Consider the following 9450-nt stretch of genomic DNA (forward strand, 5'->3'; position numbering starts at 1 on the left):
CAGATTTTCTCATCAAGTTTTATTTTAGAACCTCAAATTATTTGATAATAATGACAAATAAAGATGTATAAATAGCTAATGATTTGGTCATTTTATTTTTATTTTTTTAAGGATTTTATTTATTTATTTGACAGAGAGAGACACAGGGAGAGAGGGAACACAAGCAGGGGGAGTGGGAGAGGGAAAAGCAGGATGCCGCTGAGCAGGGAGCCCGATGTGGGGCTGGATCCCAGGACCCCAGGATCATGACCTGAGCCAAAGGCAGATGCTTAATGACTGAGCCACCCAGGAGCCCCAAGGTCATTTTAACATATGTTTTTCCCCCAGGATTAGAAAGCTATTTGCCCAGAATCAAGCTAAGGAATCAAGATCCAGAAATGATTAATAAATATTGCCTTTCATTTAAATATTGCCTCTATGCATATTTTAATGAAATAAAATTAGATTTTCTAAATATAAAATGTTTTAAAATATTAATAAAATTATATTTAAATATATTGACTTTATCCTTATTAACTATTTTGATATACTTGTTTAAATAAATATTTTTACTAACAGAGTATTATCACACATGGACTCATAATATGTTTATCCAAAAAAGAATTTACAGATAATATGATCCACCCTCTTCAGCTAACAGATGAAAAAAGTGACATCCAGAAAGGTCATGAGAAATTTACAGATAGAAGCCAGATGTGTTGACTTCCTGTCAAATACATCTTCTGTTACACATATTGTAGCTTCATGAATCACCAATTTTCATCAAAATGAAATGTCATGAAGACCCAATATTAAAAATACTTAACCATTCTATTATATTTGATTGGTGATTTATGTGGCACATAAACATTTTGTAACATCCCTAGGTCATTACTCTAAATATTAATATGTGAGTGGGTATAATTCTATAGATAAATTGTTGTTTGGCAATGTACTTTGGAATGTCAGTAGAACAATAGTTTATTTCTCCAAGACAACTACAACCTTTTTTCCTCTTGTTTCATAGTTTACTATGCATTACAGTTTATAGTACTTGAAATAGAACCTATGTTTATTCTTATATTTTTCCCTGGCTTTTAGATTTCTTGCAGGAACATTATACAGTCGCCTTCAAAGTGGTGGCTTGCTTTCACCTCCCTCACTTGAAAGGTTCACCTTCATACAGCCCATCGTCCCCTCTTCTTATACGAATCATAGGACTAGAATAGTCATTCTTCTGCCTATTCTGTAATATATATTCCTGTTAAAAAATGTCTTTGTTTTGCATGGCGAACATAACAATAACCTTTCTCAAGGGATTATTATGAGGATCACATGAAATCACAGTTACAAAGAGTAAAGTATTACTTGTCCTGAGAAGATAACAACATTCAAGGCCTCTCTGTCACTGGACCTAATGAAGATGAACTGGAGCAGCATGAGGAAATATGTAAGATTCTGTTTGCCCAAAGAGTGGCCAGTGATGAAATCCTCAAACATATCTCAAACACATCTCATTTAGGTCACAATACATACAATTTTCTCATGCAGTAATTCAAATTTGCATCCCAAATTAAAATCCTCCACTCAATGAAACATAGTTATCACTTGATGAAAAGGAAGTCTGACAACTTCAGCAAAAATGAAGGGCATCTTCAGTGACCTTCACCACTGTCTAAGGAATTTGTCTGCTGGGCACCCATTAAATTTGTGACAATGGAATGTTTTGCATCTTGGGACCTTCAGCATCCTGCCCATCACCAAAGGAATGCCCTGTGACCAATATAATTAAAGCAGATGTGTACTGAGATTTTAAATTTATGTATCAACAGGTGCCCCAGTAGAATAAAATATAAAAGAGTACCACAATCTTGATCAAAGATTGCCTAAGTTTTTAAAAAAGGAAATAACTTTTTCTGAAACAACACTGTTGTATTTTAAATAGTCAGTTATTATTCCTTAATTTCTATTTCTATTTCCTTTCTAAAGACTCAACAACACCTGTTAGGATGCTGGACTCTTAAATAAGGCTCGAAAAGCAAAGTTATTTTATGATTACTATTATTAGCTATTTTGTTTCTGAAACTGGAGAAAAATCAAAGAATATATGAGCACCAATTTAAAGAGACTGCTAAAAGCCACAAAGCTAAAATACTTAGTATGAAATTTAAATATTTATATGCTACAAGATTCTTTTGAATAATAATTATCACAACCTTGAGTGCAGTGCTAATTGTACCTAAAATTGTTTTCATTGCCAGAATATGCTGCAGGGAACGTGTGAGAAAAAAATGAAAATAAACAGGCATTAGCTCTAGAATCCCTAGCCAAATAATAAAGGTAAATCAGTCACCCTTCTAATTTCAAGTGCTTCACAAATTATAAAACAAAATCAAATGTATTTCAATTAAATATATGTTTGTTTCGTATTCCATATCTGTTCTAAAACTCTATATGCATGTTTGTGCATACGTGTTTACACGTGTACATGTTTGTGTCTATGGGTGAATTTGGCACATGTATGTTTGCTAAGACTACTTATGTAATCAATTTCTAAGGTAGTTTATGATTACTCTATTTGGAGCCTAATTATGTTACTTAAAGCCATTATATAATCCGTAGCAAACGAGGTTGGCGGCCCCCCCCCCATATATTTTTTACTGGGTTGCAGGGCCCATCTCTCAGCTGCTGTGGGTGTTAGCTGATAGTAGCTCAATGCTGCACTCTTACCCTGAAAAATGGTTTTGGCTAAACTGAGTTGCCTAAACCAACCAGAAATATCTCAGCTTTTTGCTCCCCCTGAGCATGCATAAAGCCAAAGACTGGCAGATACGGAGGTTCAGAAAGCTAGCCACCGTCTCTCATGGTCTGACAACTTCATATTGCCATTCATGCTCCCTGTTGGGTCAGATTGAAGCTAGAGATCCACAGAAATCAAATCTTTATCTAGCTTTTTTTCTGCTTAATCCTGCATCCCTCACACCCTATCTGTTTTACTGACAGAGTTCCATCACTGTATGATTTTCTCAATAATCCTTCTTTTAGGCTCTGCTTCTGGGGAAACTGAACCTGGAAACAATTCAGCTACCACTGTGTGCAATATGATGACAGCCAAAATCAGATGTTTTGAGAAGTCAGTGCTCGCAAAATTTTGTTTAGTTATTACCTAATGGTCTAAAGAGGTCCTAAAGAAGCTTATGATTATGGAAAGCTTATGAGAACAATCCCCATAGGTCTCTCATGTTTCTGCACATCTTGAATCCACTTTTTTTCAGGACTAGCTTTTATTATTATTAATACTTTACTTTTTAGAATAGTTTTTATGTTTTAGAACAGCTGAATTGAGAAGATACAGAGATTTCCCATATACTCCCTATCCCCACGTATGCACAGCCTCCCCCATTATCAATACCCTTCACTGGAGACTTTTCAGATTGGTTCTTTCACTTACTAATGTGCCATTAAGATTCCTCCATGTCTTTTCATGGCTTGATAGCTAATTTCATTTTAGTGCTGGATAATGTCCCATTGTCTGGATATATCACAGTATATTTCTCCATTTGCCTACTGAAGGACATCTTGGTTGCTTCCTCATTTTGGCAATTATGAATAAAGGTGCTATATATATCCATGCACAGGATTTGTGTTGACATACATTTTCAAATTCTTTGGGAGGTAAAAAGGAGCATGATTACTGCATCATATAGTAAGAGTAGGTTTGGTTTTGGGCGCCTGGGTGGCTCGGTCGTTGGGCGTCTGCCTTCAACTCAGGTCATGATTCCGGGGTCCTGGGATCGAGCCCCACATCGGGCTCCCTGCTCAGCGGGGAGTCTGCTTCTCCCTCTCCCTCTGTGCTCTCACTCTCTCTCAAATTAAAAAAAAAAAAAAAAAAAAAAAAAAAAAAGAGTAGGTTTGGTTTTGTATGAAATTGCCAAACTATCTTCCAGAGTGGCTGTACCATGTTGCATTCACAACAGCAATGAATGAGAGTTCTGCTCTTCCACATCCTTGTCAGCTTTTCGTGTGGTCATTTTTCTGGATTTTGGCCATTTTAATATGTATGTAGTGGTATTTCATCATTGATATCATTTGCATTTCTTTGATGACATATCATGCAGAGCATCTTTTCATATGCTTACTTGCCATCTGTATATCTTCTTTTGTGAGGTGTCTGTGAAGGTCCTTGTCCTATTGTTTGTTTTCTTATTGTGAAGTTTTAAGTGTTCTTTGTTAATATTTTGATGACAGTCAATCTGATATGTCTTTTAAAATATCTTTTCCCAGTTTGTGGCTTGTCTTCTCATTCTCTTGGCATGGTCTTTCACAGAAGTTTTTAATTTTAATGAAGTCCACCTTATCAATTATTTCTTTCATGAATCATGCCTTGTGTCAAAAATGTCAGCACCATACTCAAGGTCATCTAGATTTTCACCTATGCTATCTTTTAGGACTTTTATAGTTTTATATTTTACATTTACGTCTATAATTCATTTTTAAGGATTTATTTATTTACTTGAGAGAGTGGGGGCAGGCAGGGAGAGGGAGAATCCCAAGCAGACTTCCCACTGAGAGCAGAGCCTGATACAGGGCTCCATCTCAAGACCCTGGATCATGACCCTGAGATCATGACCTGAGCCGAAATCAAGAATCAGATGCTTAACTGACTAAGCCATCCAGGTGCCCCAGTCTGTAATTCATTTTGATATTTTTGTGAAGGGTATAAGTTTGATACCTAGATATATCTCTATATTTTTAAATATGCGGATGTCCAGTTGTTCTAGCACCATTCTTGAAGAGACTATCTTTATATTGCCTTTATTCCTTTGTCAAAGATCAGTTGATTATATTTAGTAGGTCTGTTTCTGGGCTCTCCATTCTGTTTCATTGATCTATTAATCGGTTCTTTTGCTAATACCACACTTTCTTGATTATGATAGCCTATACTAAATCTTGAAGTTGATGTAGTATCAGTCCTTCAATTTTGCTCTTCTCCTTCAGTATTATGTTGCCTATTTTGGATCTTTGCCTCTTCATTTAAACTTTAGAATTGGTTTGCTGCTATCCACAAATAACTTTTCTGGGAGTTAGATTAGGATTGCACTGAATCTATAGCAAGTTAGGAAGACCTGACATCTTGATGATATTGAGTATTCCTATCCATGACATGGACTATTTATCCATTTATTTAGCATTTTGATTTCATTCATTAGAGTTTTATAGTTTTGTTAATATAGATCTTGTACATATTTTGTTAGATTTATACCTGAGTATTTAATTTTGGGATGCTAACATAATGGGAATGTTTGAAATTTCAAATTCCACTTGTTCATTACTGCATATAATATAGAAAAGTGGCTGACTTATATGTATTCATCTTGTATCCTTTAACTTTGCTATAATTGTTTTTTAGTTCCAGATTATTTGTTGATACGTTTGTGTTTTCTACATAGACGATTGTCATATGTGACCAAAGACAGGTTTTTTTGTTTTTGTTTTTTTGTTTTTTGTCAGAGAGAGAGCACAAGCAGGGGAAGTGGCAGGCAGAGGGAGAAGCAGGCTCCCCACTGAGCAAGGAGCCCGATGAGGGACTCATCCCAGGATCTCGGGATCATGACCCGAGCCGAAGACAGATACTTATCTGACTGAGCCACCCAGGCATCCTGATCAAAGGCAGTTCTATGTGTTCCTTCCATGTATGTATATCTTTTATTTCCTTTTCTTGTCTTGTTCCATTAACTAAAACTCCTAGTACAATGTTGAAAAGGGGTGGTGGGAGGTGACTTTTTTTGCCTTGTACCTGATATTGGTAGGAAAGTTTTGAGTTTATCACCATTAAGTATGATGTTAGCTGTAGGCCTTTTGCTGATATTCATTGTCAAGCTGAGGGAGTTCCCCTTTAATCCTAGTTTACTGAGAATTTTTATCATGAATAGGTGTTGGATATTGTTTAATGCTTTTTCTGCATCTACTGATATGATCACATGATCTTTATTTATTTAGACTATTCATGTAATGGATTACCTTAATTGATTTTCAAATGTTGACCCAGACATTCATGCCTGAGATAAATTCTACTGGTTTTTGGTATACAAGTCTTCTTACACATTGTTGGATTCTATTTGCTAAAATTTTGTTGAGGATCTTTTATCTATGTTCATGAGAGATACTGGTCTGTAGTTTTCTTATAAAATCCTTTCTGATTACAGTATTAGGATAATTCTGGTCTCACAGGATGAGTTAGGAAGTATTCTCTCTGCTTCTATCCTCTGGATGAGGTTATAGAGAATTGGTATAACACATTCTTTAAGTTATATAATTTCTAGTGAAGCCATCTGGGCCTAGAACTTTCTGTTTTGGAAGGTTATTAGCTTTGAACCGTCTTTTCAAGGAGTTTTGTATAGTAAATAACTTTTAAAGTTGTTGGGAGTTGGTGACTCCCTCCAGGGCAGAGTGCTGATTTGTTTACTGTCCAGTATAATGAATATAATGTCTCCATCTGGGATAAGGCTAATTTAGGTTCCCTAAATTTAGGATTTCCTTACCTGTGACACAAACTATCTGCATGTGCAGCATCCATTAGTGCCACTTTTCATTCTTCTCTGGGACCCAGGGGGTAAGGAAAACCAATGCAACCATAGAGTTCATGGTGCTGCCATGCTCTAAGTAATAAAATCCTACACCTCTGACCAGGGAGTCTCTTGTATCCAGCTAGCATCTATAAAATAAGATAGTTATAGGGAATACTCTCCCATGTTTTGGATAATGTTAAGTGTCTTTAGAACCTCCTCAGACCATGAGATAACTAAACAATGAAATAAGGTAAAATATTAGATCTTTCACAGTTCTTTACAAGAAAGGGCCACAGAAATATAAATATATGTTATCTAACAAAGATGAGGGTACAGAGATCTCAGAGATTATGCTAATACCACACCCACAGAAACATTTAATAAAAGGTAATATAGAATGAACACAGTAACACGGTATTAAGATGTCATCACAAATTTGATGATCAGAGTCAGATCCTGTTGTTTAATGAGATCTTCCAACAAGGATGAGATCCATCAGAGATTTTGTTAACAAATTATGTATAAAGGAATTTCAAATTTATTAATAATGTATATGCAGAAATACTCAGCTTGGGGTAAAAGTTTCTTGTTTGACATCTTGAACTCTAGAGACTTCTTATCCTCATTCCTATAGGATATGGAATAATCAAGACCCTAAGCCACATGAATTTAGACTCCACTTTTTGTATATTTTTTTTTACAAGTATATTGGCCAAGTTGGTAATTATACAATGCATATAATTGTGACATTAGATTCTACCTATATTTTTCACTGACTTATATTCCTCATTTGAATTTGAGGGTTTTTTGTTCTGTTTTGTTTTGTTTTTTGACAGCTGGGACAACCATTTTTTTTTTTTTTTTTTTCTTTTTTTTTTAAGATACAAACAAGTCTTATGTTAGAACAGTTTTTTAAAAAAAATTTAATAGTTTTTCATTAAAATCAGATAAAACATAAATGAGAGCAGAATATCTTAACTTTTATCTGTTGTTGGTCAGAAGGTTACACTGAGTTTTCTCACAGATGATTTTAAATCAAGATTTAATCATTCTGTTTTCCTAATATTTTAGAAACTTCAAGGCTCTTAGAGGAAAACTGACTCAAGACATGTGAAGTCCTTGAAGAGTTTAGCTCTGAGGTTTACTCCCAAAGCAACCTGAGGCAATGCATTTATACTCACTGTGTGCAATGGAAAGAAACTATGTTAAAACGAATCTAAGGTCATGTCCAGCTGTAGCATTCTGTGATGAATCTAAGACCTTAATTGCCAATTATAGCATTGTTTTAATGAAGAATCATGATGCATTTACAGCTGATTTTGGAATGAATACAAGTAAATGCTGATATTACATGTAAAATTAAATTTAATGTAGGTGGTAATATGTATGTATGAGCTGTGCATGATAGAAGATTTAGAAATTAAAATAGAAATGACACTTGAATGATGACCAAACATATGCCTAAGGACAAACAATGCAAAAGGATCCCAGACAGAATTTACATGGACATAAACGTATGGAAGTCGGGCATGTCTAGGAACTACAAGTAGTTTAGTATTATTGAAATATAAAGTTTGAGTTAAGAAAGAGCTGAGAAGGATTTTAACATATGGGCAGAGGCCATGCCATGAACATTCAATGAAAAATAGTTCAATTTTTATTGTGTCAGCAATAGGTAGCCATTGAAGATTTTGAGGAGTTTAGAGACACATTTCTTAGTTTCAGTCCTTGCTAACAAAAGGTAATATAGGAAGTAAAGGAAGGAAGGGAGACAGGAGGGAGGAGGAACGGTCCTTTACAGGACAGAATGATTCCAGCTGAGTGTAACCTAAAGAGCACAGATTACGATCTTCTGCACCAGTCAGCCGCCTGGACTCTTGCTATAGGAGGAACTTGGGCACAATCTCACAGCATGTGGTCAATCCAGGGTACTGTTTCCTACTAACTGTCCATATCTGTTATATATAGATAATCCATTATCTCTTTCTCCTGTATTTCTTAAATTTGGTAGGAGCTATTAAGAGCTTATATAAACGAGTTATTTAGCATGGTTTTGAACTCCCTAAAGACAAAAATGCTAAACAGGAATATTCTACCCAGAAGGGAGTCTTTTTCTGTGTATACTTTATTAGTAACTTTGAAACAGCCTTTAAATCATTTGCTAATGAACTCTGTGATAGATAATATCTAAGATGGAGGCTCCCACTTTATATCGGAACATAACTAATACCAACCCTTTGAATGGGATATTAAGATTTTTAAAGGCTCTGCTTCTGGTGGCAGGCTCTGGGGAAGGGGAGGCAGGCACCATGTCCGGATGCAAAGGTGGCAAGGAGGAGCCCCTAAGGAAGCCTAAGAAGCAGACCAAGGAGATGGACGAGATTAGGCATTCAAGCAGAAAGAGAGAAGAGCAGAAGCAGAGGAGAAAGAGGAGAAGAAACTGGGGGGGCTGAAAGCAAAGGTCATGCGGAAGGGCCCCCTGGCCACAGGTGGAATTAAGAAATCTAGCAAAAAAGTAAGCTCTTCCTTGTGCCCGAGGAAAGGGTGATCCTTAATGTGATTTGGGTTTAAACATCTGGATTCCCTGTGATAGCATGTTGCCACCTACAGCTAGAATGAAGCGTTATCTTAGATCTTATTGTAAACTCTTGTAAAAACAAAAAACAAAACAAGCAATCACTCATAAAAAAAGATTTTTAAAAATCTGTAACTTTTGATGATATAGTGCTCATTTGTAAACATTCCTTAAAAAGTTCTGTCTTACTAATAATAACCCAAATACAGATTATAAATAGATTATAAATAGGATTTAAACTACTTCAGTGAAAGGAATCAGTAAAGCATTAAGTGTTAACCTTATATCCTATCTCTGTTTGTGTCCTGATTTAAAAACTTGATTATA

The 9450-nt window shown here is 35.5% G+C and overlaps 1 pseudogene; it reads left to right on the forward strand.

The window, feature by feature from the left end:
- The first annotated feature begins 8857 nt into the window (after nt 1-8857).
- LOC116631388 lies at nt 8858-9096 on the forward strand (annotated as a pseudogene).
- Nucleotides 9097-9450: the final 354 nt, after the last annotated feature.

This window comes from Phoca vitulina, unplaced genomic scaffold (assembly GCF_004348235.1).
Source record: "Phoca vitulina isolate PV1807 unplaced genomic scaffold, GSC_HSeal_1.0 scaffold5, whole genome shotgun sequence".
Classification (NCBI taxonomy): Eukaryota; Metazoa; Chordata; class Mammalia; order Carnivora; family Phocidae; genus Phoca; species Phoca vitulina.